This window comes from Triturus cristatus, chromosome 4_1 (genome assembly GCF_964204655.1).
Source record: "Triturus cristatus chromosome 4_1, aTriCri1.1, whole genome shotgun sequence".
Taxonomy (NCBI): domain Eukaryota; kingdom Metazoa; phylum Chordata; class Amphibia; order Caudata; family Salamandridae; genus Triturus; species Triturus cristatus.
This window is the reverse complement of record NC_140585.1, coordinates 520,086,181-520,100,474: the sequence shown is the minus strand read 5'-3', so window position 1 is coordinate 520,100,474 and position 14,294 is coordinate 520,086,181. Positions and strand designations below refer to the sequence as shown.

At 46.2% G+C, this 14,294-nt stretch overlaps 1 protein-coding gene across 1 annotated transcript in view; it reads right to left on the bottom strand.

The window, feature by feature from the left end:
• Positions 1-6,303, bottom strand: part of RASSF8 (Ras association domain family member 8) — a 286,157-nt gene extending 279,854 nt beyond the window's left edge. Inside the window, exon 1 of the mRNA XM_085652777.1 lies at positions 5,993-6,303. The gene's annotated coding sequence lies outside the window, so the exon portion shown is untranslated. The remainder of the gene's footprint in view (positions 1-5,992) is intronic.
• Positions 6,304-14,294: the final 7,991 nt, after the last annotated feature.

Here is a 14,294-nt window from a genome sequence, read left to right as displayed (position 1 = left end):
AGCATATGCAATGTTGGAGTGAGTCGACTGAGGATATACAGTGGTGGAGTGAGTGCATACTGTGGTCGAGTGAGCATATACAACGGTGGAGTGAGTATATACAATGATAGAGTGAGTATATACTATTGTCATATGAGCATCGATGGTGGAGGAGTGAGTATATACAATGGTGGAGGGCGTATATACTATGGTCGAATGAGCATATACAACGGTGGAGTGAGAATATACAATGGTGGAGTGAGTATATACTATGGTCGAGTGAGCATATACTATGGTCGAGTGAGCATATACAATTGTGGAGTGAGTATATACTATGGTTGAGTGAGCATATACAACGGTGGAGTGAGTATATACAATGATAGAGTGAGTATATACTATTGTCGAATGAGCATCGATGGTGGAGGAGAGAGTATATACAATGGTGGAGGGCGTATATACTATGGTCGAATGAGCATATACAACGGTGGAGTGAGAATATACAACGGTGGAGTGAGTATATACAATGGTGGAGTGAGTATATACTATGGTCGAGTGAGCATATACAATTGTGGAGTGAGTATATACTATGGATGAGTGAGCATATACAATGGTGGAGTGAGTATACACAATTATAGAGTGAGTATATACTATTGTCGAATGAGCATCTACGGTGGAGGAGTGAGTATATACAATGGTGGAGGGAGTATATACTATGGTCGAGTGAGCATATACAATTGTGGAGTGAGTATATACTATGGTTGCATGAGCATATACAATGGTGGAGTGAGTATACACAATGATAGAGTGAGTATATACTATTGTTGAATGAGCATATACAGTGGCGGAGTGAGTATATACAATGGTGGAGGGAGTATATACTATGGTCGAGTGAGCATATACAATTGTGGAGTGAGTATATACTATGGTTGCATGAGCATATACAATGGTGGAGTGAGTATACACAATGATAGAGTGAGTATATACTATTGTCGAATGAGCATCTACGGTGGAGGAGTGAGTATATACAATGGTGGAGGGAGTATATACTATGGTCGAGTGAGCATATACAATTGTGGAGTGAGTATATACTATGGTTGCATGAGCATATACAATGGTGGAGTGAGTATACACAATTATAGAGTGAGTATATACTATTGTCGAATGAGCATCTACGGTGGAGGAGTGAGTATATACAATGGTGGAGGGAGTATATACTATGGTCGAGTGAGCATATACAATTGTGGAGTGAGTATATACTATGGATGAGTGAGCATATACAATGGTGGAGTGAGTATACACAATTATAGAGTGAGTATATACTATTGTCGAATGAGCATCTACGGTGGAGGAGTGAGTATATACAATGGTGGAGGGAGTATATACTATCGTCGAGTGAGCATATACAACGGTGGAGTGAGAATATACAATGGTGGAGTGAGTATATACTATGGTCGAGTGAGCATATACAATTGTGGAGTGAGTATATACTATGGTTGCATGAGCATATACAATGGTGGAGTGAGTATACACAATGATAGAGTGAGTATATACTATTGTTGAATGAGCATATACAGTGGCGGAGTGAGTAAATGTCGTGGTAGAGTACGCATGCCAGATTACAGGCTGGATGGTGTGTTTGGCTGCTCACCTCAAAATCAGAATATTGTTTTTTCTTTTCAAGAATTAAAAGTGTACATTCGAGCTCAAAGGAAAGCGCTGACATCCAATCAACACTACCCATGAAGCCTTCCTGCTAACACAATATGAACTTGGCACTGCCCTTGCGTAGCAGTCAAGGCATCAGCTCTGCCTGACCTAGAGTCATCACCAAGGCTGGTCAGAGGCATCTTTAAGGGCCGCGCACATCCTCGACCTCAGCTCCTCTCCACTGGCTACCCATAAGTCCCTCTCAAGTATCCATGGCTTCTGCAGAAGGGACCCACCCACCTCCAGACAGGCTCAGCGGCCTGAGGCAAGCTGCTCCCATGACTGGCTCTGCCGCAGCCCTCTCCGTCAATCACCAGACTCAGGAGGCCGCCGCCTGCTTGCCACTCTCCATTGTACTCACTTGTGTAGTGTGCTGACACCCGCTGCACTATATTAATATGCGAGTCAAACAGAAGGCATGTGCTCTGCATAAGCAGAACTCCGGGAACTCCAAACAGAATAATGGAAGCATAAGCACTGTATTGATCATTCTCGCTTGCCGTAGCCCAGCTGTGAACGAGTGGCTTCCTTCTCGCACTTAACGGGCTCTGACACAATGATGCGTACCTTGCACTACGCGATGATGACACCTTTCTTGGTAATGGCGGCTCTGACGTCTGTGTCCTTAAACATCAGCATCTGCCGTTGGGGGTCTGACTTTCACAGGCTCCGCTGCGCCGCCGACACCTACAACGTCCGTCATACACAGTGGACAGGCACAGAGAGGAGATATGTTGCGTCTCACACAAGGATGCTGTGCTTTGAACAGGTCCTTCATCCCAACACCTCTGGCACCAAAGTCGGCGCGAGCACAACCACCGACAGTGTAGATGTACATGCTCTCAAATTAGCATCGTGTGTGTTGGTGCTCTGGATGGCACAGAGCAGACACCACAACACTGCTGGAACGTACACCTGCCTGGCACTGCTCCTGCGCGCGCCCTCACATGAAGATATAGGCCCCTGAATCCCTTTAGTAGACGCCATACACTGAAGAACAGTGCTGACACCGTTCGCACCGTGCCTTCAGCTGCTGGCCACATGTTATGTTCCGTTCAGTAATGCCCAGTGCATCCCTGCCCTCTCCGGTATATGCCACACACCCGTCGCTGCTGACACCAACGTTGGTTCTGTGCCTTCTGCACTACAAACAGACATGTTATCTGCCTCCTGTTAGCGCCGTTGTGTGTGTGCCCGTCTGATGCTCGCCAGGTGCCACATGAAAGTGATTCGAAGTGAGCACAGATGAACGCAACTGATACATCCAGCGAGACTGGGAAACACATCGTGAACATGAATGTCAGACAGTGGCCCATGCGTATCGCTCCTCTGAGTGTGCACCTGTAAAACAGCGCCCTACATCCCCTCACGTGCTGCTCGTATGCCTCGCTGCTGGGGTTCGAGTAATTCCAACATGGACGTGTGTGTATTCTTCAAAACACCAAACAGCAACAAAGATCTTCCCTGAACACGCGCGAAAGACACTAAAATGCAAGAGATTTCACGGATCAGGAGTGCGCGTAAAGGCCACCAGGCTCTTAGAGCGTGCGGCGCAAATCACAGGCTGCATCATAACACACGGGTAAAGAGCGTACGTTGGATCACAGATAGCTGCACCCTAAGCTATCTAGAAGGGACTACGCAGATGAGGTGTGGACACGGGATGCAAGCCCCAACTCACAGTGGAGATTCATACATCGCTCACCTGAACTGCATGACCCAGTGGAGAACCACACAGCGCTCTCTAGATCGGCACGACCCTGTGGACAAGCACGCCTCACTCGCATGGCCTGCAAGACCCAGTCAAGAAGCACACATCACTCACCTGGTCTATATGACCCAGTGGAGAACCACACATCACTCACCTGGTCTGCATGACCCAGTGGAGAACCACACAGCGCTCACCTGGTCTGCATGACCCAGTGGAGAAACACACATCACTCACCTGAACTGCATGACCCAGTGGAGAACTCACCTGGTCTGCATGACTCAGTGGACAAACACACATCACTCACCTGGTCTGCATGACCCAGTGGTGAAACACACAGCACTCACCTGGTGTGCAAGACCCAGTGGAGAACTCACCTGGTCTGCATGACTCAGTGGACAAACACACATCACTCACCTGGTCTGCATGACCCAGTGGAGAAACACACATCACTCACCTAGTCTGCATGACCCAGTGGAGAACCACACATCACTCACCTGGTCTGCATGACCCAGTGGAGAACCACACATCACTCACCTGGTCTGCATGACCCAGTGGAGAAACACACATCACTCACCTGGTCTGCATGACCCAGTGGAGAACCACACATCACTCACCTGGTCTGCATGACCCAGTGGAGAAACACACATCACTCACCTGGTCTGCATGACCCAGTGGAGAAACACACATCACTCACCTGGTCTGCATGACCCAGTGGAGAAACACACATCACTCACCTGGTCTGCATGACCCAGTGGAGAACCACACATCACTCACCTGGTCTGCATGACCCAGTGGAGAAACACACAGCACTCTCTAGATTGGCATGACCCTGTGGACAAGCACGCTTCACTCGCATGGTCTGCAAGACCCAGTCAAGAAACACACATCACTCACCTGGTCTGCATGACCCAGTGGAGAAACACACAGCACTCTCTAGATTGGCACGACCCTGTGGACAAGCACCCTTCACTCGCATGGTCTGCATGACCCAGTCAAGAAGCACACATCACTTGCATGGTCTGCATGACCCAGTCAAGAAGCACACATATCCCCTCATGTCTGCCTCACATGCCAGCAGGGGTGACCCTGGGGATCCTGTGGGCGTCACCGCCCTTACTGTCACCTATTCCTGATGGAAAGGTGCACATCGGATATAATCCGACTTTACTAGTAGTAGTATTAGCTGCAGCAGTAGTGGTAAAAGAAGTAGTAGTGTTAGTAAGTAGTAGGTGTAAAACTAGTACTAGCTTCGGCGGTGGTGGTAGAAGCAGTAGTAGTAACTATAGCAGCAGGTGTAGCTCTGGTAGTAGTATCATTGGTAGTAGTAACAACAGTTGCAGGTTTAGTAGGCGAAGTTCCAGTAGTAGTGGGAGTGGAAGCACAGTCATGATAGTACCAGAGGTAGTACTAGCGGTATTAGTGCTAGGGACGGTACTCCTGGCAGTAGTGGTAGTAGTAATGATAGCATTAGCGGTTGCACCGGTAATGGCATTAGTAGTAGAGTTGAGTAATGGCTGGAACTAAAGCACTGAAATTTATAACTGAAATCATGACTCACATGCCCTTTCATGGATGGTGATTTGAAGTAGTGACACAGTGGCGCGCTCTCTTCCTGCTCTGTAATGAAACCTTGTGACATTCATCCCCAGGTGAGAATATTGTTACGACTCTCAAATTAAGCAGCCTCTATTCTCGTGATCTTTCGGGGTTCCCCCAAAGACCATGCTCGTACACTACAGCAACGCAGCAGCTGTTACTTAAGTGCTAAGTGTGTGATGCTGGACACCCCCTCTGCCATCATTTGAGCACTTAGAAGCTGGCACGCATCAGCATTAAGCGCTATACTAACTGGTCCCTTGCATTCTGTGGCACACACCGGTACATACTGCCTCTCTCGTGGTACTAAAATGTGCTTGGCTTAGTCACGGCAGCCGTGCTGATTCAGCTCTCTGCTAATCAAATCGCATCGCTCTAACTGGAAAAACAGGACTATTTTATATAAAAAAGGAGAAATGCAAACATGCCCTGTCGACAGGATCAATAGATAATTCTACTATTGTTGCTGTCTTCTGCAAAGAAAGCACGACAATGGGGTACTTGCCAACTGTCTAAAAAGTCAACAGAGACGAATCACAACATTGTTCGCAGTTCTTTCCCAACGCCAGCCTGAACACACAGCTCCAGAGAAAACCACTAACGCGTTCAAGATGACCGCTCTCCACCCCCGACCAGTCATCGTGCCTCATCCTGCACACACATTGTTTCTGCATCCAGTTCTTTCCTGTTTGGGAAAAAAACAGATTTCCTCTCATCACAGGGGAGAACTCCAGAAAAAAATAACACCAAAAAAGACCGCAGCGGCGCAGAGACTGGCAGCTTTGCTGAACACAACACTGCAAAGTATGAGACCCAGGGGACGCACATTCCAGTAGGTAAACGAGGGGAAAATGCCCCTCAGCGACTCGACAGCGGCTTCACTTTTTTGTCCCGGACTAGCCTCCGGGTAGGAAAAGAAACTCGTAAGGAACAAATGTGTACATGTTGCGGTAAAACCCAGCACCAGGGGTCGGGCATCTCTCCACGTACTTTACTTACAGTGCTGCGCTCCGGAGGTCCCTGGATCACTGCAGTTCTCTTGGCTGCCCTGGGAGCCGACTGCATTCCTCACTGCTCCGCTGGCCACCAGCAACCCTGCCCGCCGCCGCCGCCGCTCCGCGGCACCACGTTTTCCATCCCCTAATCTGCGGCCTCAGCCAAGCCCAAAAACGAGGGGCTCAAATAAAAACAGAGAGCGCCGGCCGGTGTTAAAGTCCGGGAAAGTTGTCGGGAGGACAGCGCGCGCCCGGGTGCCTATAGCCTGCGAGCGAAGCCTGGTCTCTTCTCGTCAGGGCTGCCTGCGTGTGTGCATCGGTCCAGCCCCGTGCGCGAGGCTCCTCCCCGGTCCGCCTCCTGTCAGCCTCGCTGGAAGCAGATTGTCCTCTGGTTACAGTCTCTGCTTCCCTACCATCATCCAGCTACCCAGAGCCAGGCAAGGTCCTCCACTCTCAGCGGCGCACAATCACACGGCAGCCTCTTAACTCCTGGACTGCCGGGGTTACCTGTGCCGGACCCCATCACCCGGCAACGGGGCACAGCTCCCTTCAGCACAACAGCATCGCAAGGCTCTAGGCACCGCAGCCTGAAAATGCGTCGCCTCAGTAAATCAATTTCTTTCAGACTTTTTACATTACCCCAATTACTAAAAATAAAAAGTTAAACTACAGCGTTATATTTTTTAGACACCAATAGGACTTTCGAGTTGCTAGATACCCATGCTTAACATTTAGGGTAAAAAATGAGAGACAAATCAATACCCATTTAGCGTTACTGTGTACACACTGAAACCATACAACCTGGAATTATTCCCGGCTTCTCCACTAATCAAACACTGTGACCCTAGGCAAATATTTTGTTTCACTAATCCCCCTTTTTCTTCATTACCTCTCAATAAACCTATTATGTGACTTATTAATGTTAAAACTGACGCATGTGAAAGAAATGTGCTTATTTTTAATTTTGAAAAGACTTCATCCAATTTTACATGATATATGTTGGATGATTTGTATGACAAACGTTTCCATGGCTGTGCTCGTGCACGGGCCGTTCCAGCGGAGGCAGGCCCTTAGCTCGCTCTGCCTGGACATTTGTCGGCTCCTGCTAACGCACATTATTTGGTCTCCCTTTTGCTTGCTTCCTGCAATGGAACTTTCTAGGTGCCCACGGAATAGAAAGGAGCTAGGATCAACTACAATTTGACAATTACAGTTTAACCCATTTGTCCACATAGTAAAACCCTGAGTCGTAAGATAGGATTAAGTATGGATTTATTACAAATTCAAAGCCAGACAAATACACACAAGTCTCAGGGATAGATTGTAACAATACAGGATTACTACAGGCAGGCCAAAACAATGAATGAAGTTAAGCTTTACCAATATAAAACATGCAAGAAATTCCGTAATCGCAATGCAGAATATTAAAAAAGAGGATTTGATCATTATTATACGATTTGTGTACTTATAAGTTTGCTGGATAACACACAAAAGATTTTTTGTAGCCAGGTGCTGTTTCGGTTCAATGACTGGATAGAAGAGAATAACATCCTCGAAGACCCGAAACTGGGCTTTAGAACGAAGATCAGTATATTGGGTCAGGTCCTCCACTTCAAGATGATGACTTGGAAATATGTCACTATGAGGCGAGTCCATATATATGTCACTTTCATTGACTTGTGAGCTGCATTTGACCTGGAACCAAGGGAAACCCTATGGGATGTTCTGGATGGGTATGGCATTCCTATAGATCTAGTAGGAATACTGAAGGCTCTCCATGCAAATACCTATGCAAAGGTGAGATGGATTACTACAGGAGACTTCACGGATGGGATTGATGTTAGTCAGGGGTGAGACAATGATGTGTTCTTGCCCCCACACTCTTTAGCTTACCTATCAATTGAGCTGTGAGAAAGCTGTCCGAATGCAGACACGATGCCCCTAAATTAGCAGGAGTGCCTATCCCGATCTTGATGTTCGCAGATGGCACTTTATTAATCTTGAGAACACCAATGGGGCTCCAATCTGATTTGAATGCCTTTGTCACTTTCTGTGAGGGAAGAGGCTAGAATTGAAACCAAACAGATCCAAATTTATGTCCATAAATCCACAGAGATCGTATAGAGGAAATGTAACAATAGAAGGGCTGCCCCTTGAGAAGGTCTCACATTTTGATCACCTGGGCGTCAGACTAACAGATAACCAAACATGGGGAGCCCAGTTAGAAAAAAGTAAAGCCACCCTACATTTGAAAGCCTCTGCAATAGGGAAGAAAGATAGGGCCGCCTCAGGAGGTGCAGTGTCCCCTGTTATCATAGTATATAGAGCCTCAGCGTTAACAGCGGCAGTCTATGGAGCTGAGATATGGGGTTATGTCAAATCAGAAACTTTCACCAAAATTGAGAATACGTTTATCAGGGTTCTTTTTAAACTCCCCCCAAACTCACCTATTACACCACTCAGATTAGATCTAGCTTTAAACCAAATACACTTATTTATTGTGATTAAACCATTGTTGTACTTGATTAGACTTTGGTATACTCAAGAACTAGCAATATTTAGGGACTCTGTAAAGGATCTGCTAGCTCTTGATAAGGATGTGAGCACTCCTTAGTTGAAGGTAATAAGAGAAACATCAAATAGAATAGGAATGGGAGAACTGTGGACATCACCAGATCAGATCGCCAATGGAGATGCACAGAAAGCAAAGCATCTATACTGGGAGGAAGTCTTGAAGCAAACACGGAGAGTCCATCAGAATAGAAGAATATCTGCCCAGTTTTTTAACCATAAATATGTACCAAGGTTGGAGCCTTATATGGATAGAATTCATCCCTTGTAGTCTAAGTGCCTAAATGTACAATATAGATGTGGCCTTCTTCCGCTGAGAGCTCATACCTTGAATATTCCTCTCAATTCAAAATTTTGTCCAAGTTGTCCACAAACTGTAGAATCGGAAGAGCACTTTTTGTTTTTCTGTCTCCTATATAAAATAGCACATGCAAATGGTTGATTGCTGTATTTAAACTCATGGGAGTGAGGCATCATTGAGAAGCAGCAAGGCTACTGAAAAGTGATCCAACAGAACAAATAGTTTTTGCAGTATCTTGTTATTTTTTACTGTGCTTGGAATCAAAGACAGAAGGCCTTAGGTAATTAAAAATTTGAAACATTGAATTTTTAGAAAAGCCCTATCTAGATTACCTGGTTGTTCTTTCACTGTTATGGGGTTTTTATTGATAAAATCATTGAATTTTTAATTATCTTTCAAACGTATAAATGTTTTTATTGACTTCGATCTGCACTTGAGGCTTAAACTAATTTAACATAACATAAAGCTGTATGTAGTACCAACATGTACTGTCATCGGAATAGTTATCCTCCAATTTTATGTATAGTTTTGATTTGAGTAAATAGGAAAATTGTTTAAAATATGGATTATATCAGTTTTTATGTGTTTGCAACATTTTATGGCTTGGTAGCCGAAATAAAGTTATATAAATATATACTTACAATTTGTGGTCCTCTTGTCTATAATGCATGAGGAAAATTGAAATTTCTTATTCTAAATCTACTCAGCACACAGCTGATTGTAGTGAGCATTGAATACATTTAATCCAACTTTACCATTAAAGAGGATTTAAAATTACAGTTAATTTGAGCCCAAACATGATATTTCTGCCTGTTCCCAATCAAAAGTTAGCACTTACTAAATTTAATAAGATAACCAAATGTTAGCCATTGTAACCCAATGTTATCCATTTCTATAGGCCTCACAGTAGTGAAAAATGAATTTTCACTACCAGAACATATAAAACATAAAAGTACTAATCTAGGGAGGAATCTGGCATTCAGGTAAGATGGTGGCTCCCTGAGCAAGCTCCCAAGTTGGCAGCATCCAGGGATGATCCTACTACGTTCCTTGGGCTGAAAGCTTATCTTTCATAGGGGGAATAAGTGACGGAGCGAGCCCGCAATTTTGGCAGTCAGTTCTCGGGTCCGCTGCAGCCCAAAAGCCATTGCGGGGACCAGTGCACTGATGACCTAGCAGAGTACTTTAGCAATGGCCTGTGGACACCTCCCTCTATACCGCCTCCGCCCATCGACAGGCCTGGGACTGGTAAAGGCCTCGATCGGAGTTGGTATGCATGCTGGATTCCCCAGCGGTAGCCATCAATATCTGACTCCACCCAGCATAGAACACTGGAAAGAGCGGGTCAGCTACGACGAGACCTCTGTGTGACAAGCAGCCTGCCTTTCATTCTGCCTGCATTTCTGAGGGCCCCAGCTAGCTTCTGGTTCATTACAGCAGTGCACCATACCGGCACAGGTGCATCACAACTCTGTCCTTTGGCAGACAATGAAGGAGACCAGGGACTGGGCAGTGCAGGGAGGGCTCATTACCCCTCCATTCCTTCCTGCTTGATCTGTATTTTGCCCAGTGATTAAGACTTTGTACACACATCACCCTGCTCGGAAGGCATGACTAGCCTATGCCCCGGGCTACCACTTGGAGGCTGGCATACTGAATGTCTGCTCATAGAGCTGAACACAATGGAATGCTGAGCAGTGACTGATTAAACCTTCCTGCACTTCTCCACTGCTGCACCTTTCAGACTGAACTTAGAACTTGGAAGAACACCCTCTTACCCTCTAGCGCCCCTCTTGTCCACATGCCGCTCCTGTGCCTGTTGCACCCTGGATGGGCCCCGGATATTGCTGAGCTCTAGGTGTGAATTGGGCCTGCTCTGCATATTCACAACCCCTCCCTGCCTGCTTTACTGTAGCACCCTCTTCTCAAATCACAGGACAGCCTTGAGGAGCACTGTGGCTGAGCTGGACCACACCTAAGATAGGTGAACAACACTTACCCATATATGCCTACGATCTTCTTTGCTAGAATTTCTATCACGGATACTCTACTTGCGTCCCACTGGTGGCTACTCCGGTACCCACACATTTGTTAACTAACCTCTCTCTCAAATGTTGAACCCCTCCAGGCACCTTCCTTTTACCGAAGCAGTAACAGACAAGCTGAAAGATGGCAAGGGTACTAAGTCGCACCAGGGCACGTAGTTGGAGGCCATTTTGAAAGAGTGGTCTGCCATCAAGACTACCCTACTGGAAGTAGCTGAAAATACCTACAAGACCTTGAGGACGTTCAGTCTATTCACCAGTAGTTTACCTCCTTCAGTGCTTACTTGATTGGGGAAGAATCGCGCCATGACCATATTGACCAGCAGCTAGACTCAGCTACAGACTGGAACCAAGACCATTAGTACCTTCAGAAAAAGATTGAGGAACTGGAGGACCAAAATCGCAAGGACAATCTTCGTTTTTTATGGGTCCCGGAGTAAATGGATGGTGAAGATGTAATGGGATACTTACAAAAATGTATTAGTCTGACCTTCACCAAAATATCCTTTGATCCCCCATGGAATTCCAGAGAGTCAACCAAATCCACTCCCACCGCTCGCAAGATCACAGTGGCCCGCACCAAATTATTGCTTGCTTTCTACAACACCAACAAACCAGGGAGCAGCTCTCTGTGGCCAAATGCCAAGTCACCACTCCTCTATGATACGCACAAAAATCTATATTTTACAAGACTTTTCTCAAGAGACCATGACTTTAAGGAAAAGTTTCTTACAAATGCATCCTCATCTTAAAAAACCTAAATATCAGATACGGTCTCTTGGATCTGGCCACAATGCTTATTGCACTTAACAACAAGACCACAGAATTCAGCGACCTGGGACAATTGGAGGGATATCTGGATTCCTTGGAGCCCCACAAAAAGATGTAGGGGGGATCTCAACTCTTGACCTGACTAACTCACCACAGAGGCCAGGCCAACTGTACATAGCTCAGCCTTGTACCTCAGCGGAGGAATATGGTCTTCTGGAGGAAGTCACTGACCAATGTTAAACAGGCCCGAAATCAAGATTGAATCGTGAGGATTTACATGCATGAGACAAGTCCAGATCCCCCCTGAAACCTACTCCACCACTGTGCCCGGACTGCTAGTCTGCTAGCAGTCCCTTTCAGTGTTCTATGTACCACACCGCTTCTAGTCCTCAATTCCTTACCCTCTCTACCCTCCTTTCTGTTCCCATCCCTTAGATATGGTGCCACCCTCTCCCATCTTCATCTACACCTAATGCCAACCCACCAAGGCGCACATACTACAGGGCTTGTTTTTAGGGCTTTAACCCTACCCCATCTCTTCACCCTCTAGCTCTTCTACCCCCCTTTGAACTGATCTCACCACCACTCAGTTGCCATTTTGGACACTCCAAACCCCTCTGTGGTTTTTCTGAATGTCAACGGCCTCTCAACTTATGTGAAATGTAAAAAGATATCTTAGTGCACAAGGTTCCTCACAGATATTGAAAGCCAGGAGCCCCACCGAGAATGGGTGAGTAAGGACTACTACACTAGCAAGACCAAGCCCATGAGAACTGAGCACTGTCAAACTTTACCGTAAAGAGGGATTTGCCATTCTAATGGCCAAACACCTCTCATTGAAGGTGAGTAAAGTTTGGTGAGACCCTCACCCCACTATATTATTCTCAAAGCCACCTTCTACAACCACAGCCTCCGGATCAGTTCAATCTATGCTCCGGTACAAGCGAAGAAAGATACCTTTATAGACATAGCTCCTATTCTACTTCAAAACCCCTGCACTAAATCCATACTTGGGGTTGACTGGAATTTGGAACAAGACCCTTATGTTGATAAGAACGATAACCCTCTCTCCCTTAACTCATCGGATAGAGGGCTCCTGCTAGATCTATTTTCTGACTTCTCTCTAGTAGACCCATGGAGACTGTTGCACCCTACAACTCGAAACTACACGTTTACCTCCTGTGTGCATGGCACTCATAAAAAGATTGACTATTTCCTTTTGTCCCGACCATGCTAGCATACTTGACATCTATCTGTTGCTATACAACCTACAGGAGTGTTTGACCATGATGTGGAACAGCTATGACTTGACTTGGGGATGTTTCACCCCTCCTGCACAATAGAGGCTTAATCTATCCCACTACAAAATGGCTGATGTTAAAAAATGCATCTGGGGCCACCTCCAAGCGTATTTGGACCACAATCAGGACTCCATGAGCTCCACAGGTAATCTCTGGGTAGCCAGGAAGGCGAGTCAGGGGGGACCTAATTGAGGATACAGCACATAGGAAACAGGAGGCTCTCCAGAAACAATGCATACTGGAACAAGACATTAACATACTTACAACCTGATACTCCTCTCATCCCACACTGGGTACATTGGAAGCCTTCTTAAATGCTTAACACAGCCTTAATTCCCTTTACACTACTAGAGTGGGTATGGCACTCTTCTATTTTAAACAATGCCATTATGAGCGGGGGAGAAACCCGGACAACTTCTAACCCTACAGGCCCGCCAACGAGAGACAGCCAATACCAAACCAGCTATTCTTTGAAATGACGGCACTCCCTACACACTCTTGCTGGATATTCTAGTGGCTTTCCGAAAATACTATGATGCATTTTACACCTCTGACATCCTTAGCAACTCCACAGATATGGAGGTATTCCTGACAAAACACTCACTCCTCTGAATATTATAGAATGTACAAAGACCTTTTTGCACCCCTACTCAGTAACGTATTTTCAGAGACATGACCATCTCTTACCTTGCTCAGAGAAGCCAACAGTTCCATAATTACTCTTAATCCCATGCTGGACAATGATCGACTGCAGTGCACGAATTACAGGCCAATGTCCCTACTTAATGCAGATACAAAAATTTTGGCCAAACTATTGGGGAGTCGCTTGCAGCGGGTCGTCCCCTCCTTAATACACTGATACCAAGTAGGAGTTGATCCCCTCCGATCCTCCATGGCTCACCTCTGTGCCTTCTCACACGTTCTCTGGAAGGTATGTAATGACAAAGACGAAAAATGACTTGCCTCTCTTGATGATGAAAAGGCATTTGATAAGGTCAAATGCTCCATGTACACCGACATGTTGGCCCCTCGTTTTTGGCATGGGTTCAAAAACTCTATGCTCAATCAATGGCTCAGTCGGTACATAATGGTCATGTAGCCTTCCCTTTCCCCATTCAGAGGGGCACAGGAAAGGGCTGCCCCCTTTCCCACCTGTTGTTTTTTGTGGCTCTGGAACCCCTGGCGATTGCCATACAAAACTCTCATGACATACACTGCATACTGACCCGGGGGTCGGGATGGGAGGGCTCCCAAAATTTCACTATATGCTGATGACATCCTGGTCACCCTCGCCAACCTGACGTCCTCACTAGATGC